Source organism: Neoarius graeffei, chromosome 21, assembly GCF_027579695.1.
Source record: "Neoarius graeffei isolate fNeoGra1 chromosome 21, fNeoGra1.pri, whole genome shotgun sequence".
Taxonomy (NCBI): Eukaryota; Metazoa; Chordata; class Actinopteri; order Siluriformes; family Ariidae; genus Neoarius; species Neoarius graeffei.
The window spans coordinates 497497-509352 of record NC_083589.1 but is presented as its reverse complement, the minus strand read 5'-3'; positions in this window follow the sequence as shown (position 1 = coordinate 509352).

Below are 11856 nucleotides of genomic sequence, written 5' to 3'. Positions count from 1 at the left end.
CCAGCTCAGCTGCCATGTGTTGGAGTTTACCCCAGTGAACGAGAGGGTCGCCTCTCTGTGCCTTCGGATTGGGGAGAGGGCTCTTGCTGTTGTTTGTGCCTACGGCCCAAATAGCAGTATAGAGTATCCAGCCTTCTTGGAGTCCCTGGGAGAGGTACTGAGGGGTGCTCAGACTGGGGACTGCATTGTGCTACTGGGGGACTTCAATGCTCACATGGGCGACAACAGTGACACCTGGAGGGGCGTGGTTGGGAGGAACGGCCTCCCCGATCTGAACCCGAGTGGTGTTTTGTTATTGGACTTCTGTGCTAGTCATGGTTTGTCCATAACAAACACCATGTTCGAGCATGGGGTGTCCATAAGTGCACGTGGCACCAGGACACCTTAGGTCGGAGGTCGATGATAGACTTTGTAGTCGTTTCATCTGATCTCCGGCCCTATGTATTGGACACTCGGGTGAAGAGAGGGGCTGAGCTGTCAACTGATCACCATCTGGTGGTGAGTTGGATCCACTGGCAGAGGAGGAAGCTGGACAGACCTGGCAGGCCCAAACGTATGGTGAGGGTCTGCTGGGAACGTCTGGCCGAGCACTCTGTTGGGGAGGTCTTTAACTCCCACCTCCGGGAGAGCTTTTCCCAGCTTCCGAGGGAGGCGGGGGACATTGAGTCTGAGTGGTCCATGTTCTCTACCTCCATTGTGGACGCAGCTGTTCGGAACTGTGGCCGCAAGGTCTCCGGTGCCTGTCGTGGCGGCAATCCCCGAACCCGGTGGTGGACACCAGTAGTAAGGGATGCCGTCAAGCTGAAGAAGGAGTCCTATCGGGCCATGTTGACCTCCAGGACTCCTGAGGCAGCTGACGGGTATCGGCAGGCCAGGCGTGCTGCAGCTCGGGCAGTTGCGGAGGCAAAAACTTGGAACTGGGAGGAGTTCGGGGAGGCCATGGAGAAGGACTATCGGTCGGCCTCGAAGAAATTCTGGCAAACCGTCCGGCGCCTCAGGAGGGGGAAGCAGTACTCTGCCAACACTGTTTACAGTGCAGGTGGGGAGCTGTTGACCTCAACTGGGGACATTGTCGGGCGGTGGAAGGAATACTTTGAGGATCTCCTCAATCCCACCGTCATGTCTTCCACTGAGGAGACTGAGGCTGATGACTCAGAGGTGGACTCGTCCATTACCCAAGCCGAAGTCACTGAGGTGGTTTGCAAGCTCCTCGGTGGCAAGGCACCGGGGGTGGATGAGATCCGCCCTGAGTATCTCAAGTCTCTGGATGTTGTGGGGCTGTCTTGGTTGACATGCCTCTGCAACATTGTGTGGCGGTCGGGGACAGTGCCTCTGGAGTGGCAGACTGGGGTGGTGGTCCCTCTTTTTAAGAAAGGGGACCGGAGAATGTGCTCCAATTATAGGGGAATCACACTTCTCAGCCTCCCAGGGAAGGTTTACTCCAGGGTACTGGAGAGGAGAATTCGACCAATAGTCGAACCTCGGATCCAGGAGGAACAATGCGGTTTTCGTCCTGGTCGCGGAACACTGGACCAGCTCTATACCCTTCATAGGGTGCTTGAGGGTTCATGGGAGTTTGCCCAACCAGTCCACATGTGCTTTGTGGATCTGGAGAAGGCATTCGACTGTGTCCCCTGTGGTATTCTGTGGGGGGTGCTTCGGGAGTATGGGGTTCGGGGCTCTTTGCTAAGGGCTGTCCGGTCCCTGTACGAACGGAGCAGGATTCTGGTTCGCATTGCCGGCAGTAAGTCAGACCTGTTCCCAGTGCATGTTGGACTCTGGCAGGGCTGCCCTTTGTCACCGGTTCTGTTCATAATTTTTATGGACAGAATTGCTAGGTGCAGCCAGGGGCCAGAAGGAATCCTGTTTGGGAACCACAGGATTTCATCTCTGCTTTTTGCGGATGATGTTGTCCTGTTGGCTTCTTCAAACCAGGACCTTCAGCATGCACTGGGGCAGTTTGCAGTCGAGTGTGAAGCGGCTGGGATGAGAATCAGTACCTCCAAGTCCGAGGCCATGGTTCTCGACCGGAAAAGGGTGGCTTGCCCTCTCCAGGTTGGTGGAGAAGTCCTGCCTCAAGTGGAGGAGTTTAAGTATCTCGGGATCTTGTTCACGAGTGAGGGAAGGATGGAGCGTGAGATCGACAGGCGGATCGGTGCAGCCTCCGCAGTGGTGTGGTCGCTTTACCGGTCCGTTGTGGTGAAGAAGGAGCTGAGCCAAAAGGCGAAGCTCTCAATTTACCAGTCGATCTACGTTCTGACTCTCACCTATGGTCATGAGCTTTGGGTAATGACCGAAAGAACAAGATCGCGGATACAAGCGGCCGAAATGAGTTTCCTTCGCAGGGTGGCTGGGCGCTCCCTTAGAGATAGGGTGAGAAGCACAGTCACTCAGGAGGAGCTCGGAGTAGAGCTGCTGCTCCTCCACATCGAGAGGAATCAGCTGAGGTGTCTCGGGCATCTTTTTCGGATGCCTCCTGGACGCCTCCCTGGGGAGGTGTTCCAGGCATGTCCCCCCGGGAGGAGGACCCAGGGAAGACCCAGGACACGCTGGAGGGACTATGTCTCTCGGCTGGCCTGGGAACGCCTCGGTGTTCTTCCCGAGGAGCTGGCTGAGGTGTCTAGGGAAAGGGAAGTTTGGGCTTCCCTGCTTAGACTGCTGCCTCCACGACCCAGTCCCGGATAAAGCGGAAGAAGACGAGACGAGACGAGACTTCTGGTACTTGTACTTCCTCCCCTTTCCTACAGGGCTTTTCAAGCTGTGCTGTGCTGACTGCATCTTTAGGTGATGATGCTTTACAAGTGAGCCTTTCTTGGCAGTGTCTGCTTTTCTGAATTTCTGAGGTCGACTCATTGAAATGCTCTTCAATATCTTGTACTTGTAAGAGATGGTTAGCATATTCTGAAGGCTCTGATGTGTCTTCTTCTGAACTGCTTGAATGACTGTAAGAATCAGGTACATAGTCCACATCTGACCGTCTCTCCTCACTTTAAATTTGTTCTTCAGAATTCTAAAAAAGAAAAAAGTAATTGCTATATTTTGTCTTCAAAGAGTATATAACTTTAAGCTTAATTCCACAAATATACTTACTGATGGTAGAGATTCAAGGCTGATCTTCAGATTTTTATCAGAACAGGATCTGTGCCAGAAGCAGGAGCAAACTAGACAGAGGATATTATGTACAGAAAAGTTAAAGCTGGTACATGTGCTTCCCTCTACAAGTATTTTATGCATTTAAATTATATGTTTCAGAAAACCGAAAAATGACAGATTTTTAACATTTTATTGAAAAATAAAATATCTTATCTTAAAAATCTGTGAAGTGATTACATGTTTGAGTCTCAGAGGCAGCCATTAACACCAGAAGGCAGTTGTTGCCCTCTAAATATAATACATTTGTAGAAATTGCTTTGAATGCAAGTTTAGTAAGTTTATTTGTTTCTCTACGTTGTGTAGATGTAATATTGGAGCAGAGATTCCAATAGTGGACATTATTGAACCAAAACAATGGTACGTCAAACTGCCACCTTTATTGAAACAGAAAAAACAAAGACTTCTGTAATAATCTGAATTAATATGGAAAACCATTTATGGAAAAATGTCATGTTTATCAAAATAAAATCCCCTTACATCTCACAGCAATCCACCTAAAGCCAGTAAAGGGTCCACTACAGGTGGCACATTTATCCAAGCTTGACACTACTGAGGAGACCACGGCATGTTTACAGTTCTGTTGACAAAAATAATGGTGATAAGATTATATTATGAAAATCAAATTACATTTCACCGGATTAAGCAAAAAACACACACACCCATCCAATCCAGTGTATCCCCACTCCTCAGTACACATGCACAGTCCTCAGTGTGTCTGGAGCTCTCAGGTACAGGTTTTGTGAGGACTGTGTATCCATATTTTTCTGTGGGCAAATTTTAACTTCTGTATCATTCAGTGGTCAATAACTCACCTGTTGACAACTGTCAGTCAGTCTTAGCTGAGGATCTCAGTTGAAATCTTGTGGGGAACAAAGGAAAAGGTATGATCATTAAACACCTAATTTCAGACAGTATGTACTGAGGTGATGATGGACATTGACAGGTCAGGTCTTCCTGTACACAGAACACATTTGCTCAGCTTTACAAAGGAAGAAATAAGTTTCTGAATATCAGCAGCATTTTCAATTCAATTACTTGGTCTCACATAGTCTATAACTCTCCAGGTTAGAGAGATGCACCTCCCAGGCATTCACCTTCTCTGTTCCATCCTCTGCTGCACAGCTGGCCAAACCACTGGACTGCTGCTTCTTGTCTGGAGTCCCCTGTGTAAACACAGCAACAAGGGATTCAGTATGAGGAATTAACACCTTAAACATCTCTGCATGACTGACAATTTGTTAAAATGTTAAATTGTGTGTTCAGCTGTGTATAAGTATGCCAAACATATTGAGGTTCATGTTCACTTTAGAATTCAGTCACAATTCATGTCCTTAACAACAAAGAGCAGACACTTAGATTAACGGGAATGAGTATGCCATGTCTGTGTCAGCCTACATCAACAAATGCATGGAGGACGTCAGCGATATAAAGATCATCACCACCCGGGCCAACCAAAAGCCCTGGATGACTTACCATATGAAGTACGCAAAATGCTAAAGACACGGAACTCAGCCTTCAAGTCTGGTGATGAGAAGGCACTGAGAACAGCGAGAGGCAACTTGAACTGTGCCATCAGATTAGCAAAGCGTGCTCACAGTCAAAAACTCCAGGACTTTTTCCACGACACCAACACCAGGGATATGTGGAAAGGCATATGGGCTATCACAACCTACAGGATAGCCCCTCCCAAGTGTGATGATTATGCGGACTTCCTCAATGAACTTAATAACTTCTTTGGGAGGTTTGAGGCACTAAATAACACTCCTGCAGTGAAAGCTGTTCCCTATCAAGATGAAAAGGCACTCTGTCTTGATACAGCTGAAGTGCAGAGGACTCTGAGGAGAGTCAACACATGGAAGGCCCCAGGCCCCGATAATATTCCTGGTCGGGTGCTCAGGGAATGTGCAGACCAGCTGGCTCATGTTCTAACGGACATTTTCAACACCTCACTGGATAAAGCCAAAGTCCCATCATGCTTCAAGACTGCCACCATCATCCCAGTGCCAAAAAGACATCACATCACTCAATGACTGCTGGCCCATCACACTCACTCCCGTTATGATGAAGTGCTTTGAGAGGCAACAGTGGTGGGCCTCCTCAGGGATGATAATGACCTGGCCTATAGAGAGGAGGTGGAGCAGCTGGTGGGCTGGTGCAGGGAAAACAACCTGATCCTGAATGTGGACAAAACTAAAGAGATCATTGTTGACTTCAGGAAAAACCAACCCAGCCACACTCCATTCTCATCAACAACACGGCCGTGGAGGTGGTCAGTAGCACCAAGTTCCTGTGGGTGCACATCACAGATAACTTCACCTGGTCTGTGAACACTGCGTCACTGGTAAAGAAGGCACAGCAATGTCTGCAGTTCCTGTGTAGGATGAGGAGAGCCCACCTGCCCCTGTCCATCCTCACTACATTCTACAGAAGCACCATAGAGAGCATTCTAACCAGCTGCATCTCTTTGTGGTGTGGAGGCTGCAGTGCCTCTGACTGGAACACTATGAGGAGAGTGGTGAGGACAACAGAGAAAATCATTGGGACTTCTCTTCCCTCCATTCAGGACACTGCACCTAGGTGCTGCATGTCCCGAGCCAGAAACATCATCAGTGACCCCTCACATCTTCACTATGGACTGTTCTCCCCTCTGGCCTCTGGAAAGAGGTTCTGCAGCATTCGGTGCAGGACCACCAGGTTCTGGAACAGCTTTTTACCCCACACTGTAAAAATGATAACTATTAATTGTTGATCTCATAAAAGTTTTCAAATTCATCTGACTCAGAAATAAAGCCTTGGCATCTTCAACTACCAAAAACTCGCCTCTCCAACAAACTTCTCCCTATTGTTATCTTAACATGCATTTTAATAACAGGTAAACAACGATTTCTGAGTTGAGATAGGTTTCATTTGGCCCCTTGATGGAAACCCCATAGTGGCCCACATGAGCTGTGTGGGTCACTTGCTGGTCGGACATTTTGAACTCCGACTCAACTTGTGGGACAATGTGGAAGCGAGTTTCTTAAAATACTTTGACCATTTACATTTGGCTAAGCAGGTAAGTGTTGTTTTACTAAACTAGGAATTTTAACAGTTAAGCGCAGTCTACTGTTTCAAATGAAATATGGGTTCATTTTGTCCGACCACCAAAGTTAACATTGTTAGCTATGCTACAGACGGCACTCCAAGCTTAGTTACCCTAAAAAGAATTCTTCCACAAACACGACTTTATGTTAATGTTAATATGTTAATATGTTGTAATGCACTGTGTGTATTTAGAATGTGTTTTTAATTGAATTATGGTGTACTTTTGTTTGAGGAGAAAATGATCCACATGAGCACTTGGGTAAGGTGGCGTGGCGTGGCGTGGTGGGGCGGGAGGGGAGGGGGGTAGTAGTTGTTGCATGAGCAGGGATTGTGCGGTGGAGGGAGAGGCAGGTGACCTGGTTATGCAGTTAGCAGTAGCCGCGCAGTGAATGCAAACGCTGGGCTATTTGTCAGTCAGAAATGTTACAATTCTGCAAGATCCAACCCAATGTATAGTGTCATGCTTGAAACTCGCTGATTAAAGTGAAGGGGCTTCGAAGGTAGTTAGACTTTGGCCCAGGAGAAGAGCACAGTCTTCCCAGTGCCTCCGGAATGGATGCTGCGGCAGGAATGTAAATGCTAGTGGTGGGCGGATCGATCTAAAGTATCGATAGTATTTCCATTAAAGTAACTCAAAATGGTATGTTTCCTTGTGCCAGCTGTTTACACTAAAGGATTGATTCAACAAAGACCTTATTTAACCTTTTCATGTGTGAAATGTGAGGAAAAATATTCCAAATTTTAAGATTTTGTAGGATTGTTTTCATCGTTCAAAACTATGCTTAAATTGAAATCCATTTAAGTTACTCAGAACATTGTCTTATTTAAGCCATTTAACTGTCCATGCATGTGGGAAAAATGTTTCATTCTCAGTTCATGCTGAACCATATCAGTGATAAAACATGAACATGTATATTTTCATACATATACATGTATCTGCAATTGCTCAATTATTTGAGATTAAACTAATGTATTCTTTTGAAAATTGATAAAAATTGTCAAGTTAAAATACTAAACATTTTCTTATACTAGCTTCACTGAGATGTCAAGGTTTTTTTCCTTTTATTATAAGATTAATACTTTGGCTGCTGCTCAGATTAAGAAAGCAATTTGAAGACCTCACTCTGGGCTGTGATCACCTAAGACTTTGGCTTTATTTTGTCAAATGTTTTTGAACCAAGTCTGACTATTTCCCACTCTTTATTTTGCTCTTATTTTCAGACTTCGTTACTTCAGGTGGTTGTCTCCTCCGAAGAAGCCAGACGAATACAGCTTGCTGTACCAGAATCTGTCAGTGAACTGATTGATGTACTGAAAGAGAGACTTGGACTTGAAGGTGATTTCTCACTACAGATTGATGATCCAGATTTTGGAAATATGCATTATGCAACTTGACAATAATGTCTGAATTACCAGCTGAGTGTGCCGTCCTGCAGATTATGTGGGACTGTAATTCATCTCTACTTAACCAATCCAGTGACCATTCAATTGGTTCAGCCTCCTCTCTTGATACAGCCAGTGTTCACTCTGAGCATTTCACATCTAGCTCAGACTCTATCCAGAGCAATTTAAGGCATGTTGCTGAGCGGTCCTCTCCATTCCCGATTCCTAAGTTCTCATATGATGTTGATCTGAAATTGCGTAAGGGTAATGAGATGTACGAAAAGTCAAAGAAGGGCCTTGACGTGACAAGAGACATTAAAATGGACATTTTGGATAAAATTGCACAGACAGTTTTTGAAATCAAAAGCTACCCTGACAAAGATGAACTTCAATTAGTTGCCTCTTCCCTGGTTCTTAAGCATCCATGCCTTAAGGAGCCAGGTAGCATCACCGGCTACGAAGGATGGAAAACAAGTATCCAGTACAAGCTTGGAAACTACAGGTCAAAGCTGCACCAGGCAGGCTGCAATGAGGTGGATGTGAACAGGAAAAGAAAAGGTGGAGATGAGGATGACTGCCCGTTCACCCTGAAAAAGCCCAAACATGGAGAGGTCAACCATGTTCCAGATTATCCACAACACCCTGATGATTTTACTCTTGAAGAACGAGTTGCTCTGGTTGATGAAATGAAGAAGAAGAAGAAAAATAACCTGACAACGATGCGGCACAAGATGGAGCTGATATTTTCCCTTAGGCGGAGAGCAGTGGTAGAGGGGCAGCCTATGGTATCCGAGGTCCAGGAGAGATGGCCTGCGCTGTTTTCCTTTGAGGAGGTAAGATTGTGCTCATTTATTTAGTCATTTTATTATTCAAATGCTCAATGTAGTGTGTGTAATTGGGTAGGTCTAATTTTACCACACTGACTATAACTGACAAAATGTGCAATCTGTTATAAGCTATATTGGCAAGCTATACTATACCCTGCCCTACCACTCCACTACAGGCCACTCCACACACTCCAACTCACTACACTATCAGCCCCACAATTCGTCATAGAATTTGTCCACCCATGGAGTACAGCAGGTCCCCTAATGCAACTTTTAAATTGGAAACAATTGATGTGTCATAGTCAGATTGTTAATTAATTGTTAGTCCTTGGGATTTGTCTTTGCAGATGCCAGTGAAACTTAATGAAACTTTTTTGCCAAAACTAAATGATATACATTTTTATAGAGTAATTGTATTCTAGCTTCCTAGGAATTTTCTGTTAAGAAAAAAACCCTAACAGAATCATTATTGTCCAATTATATTATTTTATTGTTTGTGTTCATATATCTGAAGAATTTAATAGAATCACCAGCAAAGACCTCCTGGGGACTTTCACTACATCCCTTGACAAATGTGCGCCTCGCCTGCTTAGACTGTACCGGGCTAGGGCAGGGAGGCTTTGGTCAGAAGATGGAACACCTCCTTGATAACCTTGATGAACAGGTAAGTGATGTGCCTGAAGCTAAAAGCATTCATAAGTTGAGGGAAAATAACCTGTCATGCTTTTCAACTGGCAAACCTTGAGCACTTGCTGTGTTCAGTAACCAAAGAAGACGTGGCCATCCATGCCTCTTTCCTTTGTTGAAAATATGAAATATTTGCCCAGGATTTGTTAGGGTTTTGCTGGGATTCGAACCTGGTTCGTTGGTGTGATAATCCAGCAAACCCCCACTAGGCCACCAGGGGGATGACTCAAATGCAGAGGCGTGAGGCGGAAGTAGAAAAAGAATCAAAAGGTTTATTTAAACTATATACACTATATACAGGGCAAAACAAAAAACAAAAAAAAACCAAAGAGTATAATCCAAAAGAAAAGCAAAGTGCAAAAATTCAAAAGCTAAGAAGATCAAAAAACACAGTACAAAGGAAACTGGAGATAAACATAACAGCACAAAGACTCCGTGACAAGAGGACTGAACTCAGGGGTATAAATAGACAAACTAATTAAGGACACAGGTGAAGATAATTAGGCAATTAACACAAACACAAAACACAGGAACAAGGCAGACAGGTCCTAGGTGACAGGCCAGACTAAGAGCAGTTCACCAAAACCCCTATGGAGAGAAATCCGAGGACCGTGACGTCGCCCGGGATGACGCAGCCGGGGCCCCACCCTGGAGCCAGGCCCGGGGTTGGGGCTCGTATGCGAGCGCTTGGTGGCCGGGCCTTTGCCCATGGGGCCCGGCCGGGCTCAGCCCGAAGAGCTGACGTGGGCCCGACCTCCTGTGGGTTCACCACCCACAGAGGTAGCAGTAGGGGACTGGTGCAATGTGGATTGGGTGGCAGTCGAAGGCAGGGGCCTCGACGACCTGATCCCCGGACACAGCGGCTGGCTGTTGGGACATGGAATATCACTTCGCTGGGGGGGAAAGAGCCTGAGCTTGTGCGGGAGGTTGAGAGGTACCGGCTAGAGATAGTCGGGCTCACCTCCACGCACAGCTTGGGCTCTGGAACCCAGCTCCTCGAGAGGGGCTGGACTCTCCACTTCTCTGGAGTCGCCCGTGGTGAGCGGCGGCGGGCTGGTGTGGGCTTGCTTATAGCTCCCCAGCTCAGCCGCCATGTGTTGGAGTTTACCCCAGTGAACGAGAGGGTCGCCTCGCTGCGCCTTCGGATTGGGGAGAGGGCTCTTGCTGTTGTTTGTGCCTATGGCCCAAATAGCAGTATAGAGTATCCGGCCTTCTTGGAGTCCCTGGGAGAGGTACTGAGGAGTGCTCAGACTGGGGACTCCATTGTGTTACTGGGGGACTTCAATGCTCACGTGGGAGATGACAGTGACACCTGGAGGGGCGTGGTTGGGAGGAACGGCCTCCCCGATCTGAACCCGAGTGGTGTTTTGTTATTGGACTTCTGTGCTAGTCACGGTTTGTCCATAACGAACACCATGTTCGAGCATAGGGGTGTCCATAAGTGCACGTGGCACCAGGACACCTTAGGTCGGAGGTCGATGATCGACTTTGTAGTCGTTTCATCTGATCTCCGGCCCTATGTCTTGGACACTCGGGTGAAGAGAGGGGCTGAGCTGTCAACTGATCACCACCTGGTGGTGAGTTGGATCCGCTGGCGGAGGAGGAAGCTGGACAGACCTGGCAGGCCCAAACGTATGGTGAGGGTCTGCTGGGAACGTCTGGCCGAGCACTCTGTCGGGGAGGTCTTCAACTCCCACCTCCGGGAGAGCTTTTCCCAGCTTCCGAGGGAGGCGGGGGACATTGAGTCTGAGTGGACCATGTTCTCTACCTCCATTGTGGACGCAGCTGTTCAGAGCTGTGGCCGCAAGGTCTCCGGTGCCTGTCGTGGCGGCAATCCCCGAACCCGGTGGTGGACACCAGAAGTAAGGGATGCCGTCAAGCTGAAGAAGGAGTCCTATCGGGCCATGTTAACCTCCAGGACTCCCGAGGCAGCTGACGGGTATCGGCAGGCCAGGCGTGCTGCAGCTCGGGCAGTTGCGGAGGCAAAAACTCGGAACTGGGAGGAGTTCGGGGAGGCCATGGAGAAGGACTATCGGTCGGCCTCAAAGAAATTCTGGCAAACCGTCCGGCGCCTCAGGAGGGGGAAGCAGTACTCTGCCAACACTGTTTACAGTGCGGGTGGGGAGCTGTTGACCTCGACTGGGGACATTGTCGGGCGGTGGAAGGAATACTTTGAGGATCTCCTCAATCCCACCGTCATGTCTTCCACTGAGGAGACTGAGGCTGATGACTCAGAGGTGGACTCGTCCATTACCCAAGCCGAAGTCACTGAGGTGGTTTGCAAGCTCCTCGGTGGCAAGGCACCGGGGGTGGATGAGATCCGCCCTGAGTATCTCAAGTCTCTGGATGTTGTGGGGCTGTCTTGGTTGACACGCCTCTGCAACATCGCGTGGCGGTCAGGGACAGTGCCTCTGGAGTGGCAGACTGGGGTGGTGGTCCCTCTTTTTAAGAAAGGGGACCGGAGAGTGTGCCCCAATTATAGGGGAATCACACTTCTCAGCCTCCCAGGGAAGGTTTACTCCAGGGTACTGGAGAGGAGAATTCGACCAATAGTCGAACCTCGGATCCAGGAGGAACAATGCGGTTTTCGTCCTGGTCGCGGAACACTGGACCAGCTCTATACCCTTCATAGGGTGCTCGAGGGTTCATGGGAGTTTGCCCAACCAGTCCACATGTGCTTTGTGGATCTGGAGAAGGCATTCGACCGTGTCCCCCGTAGTAT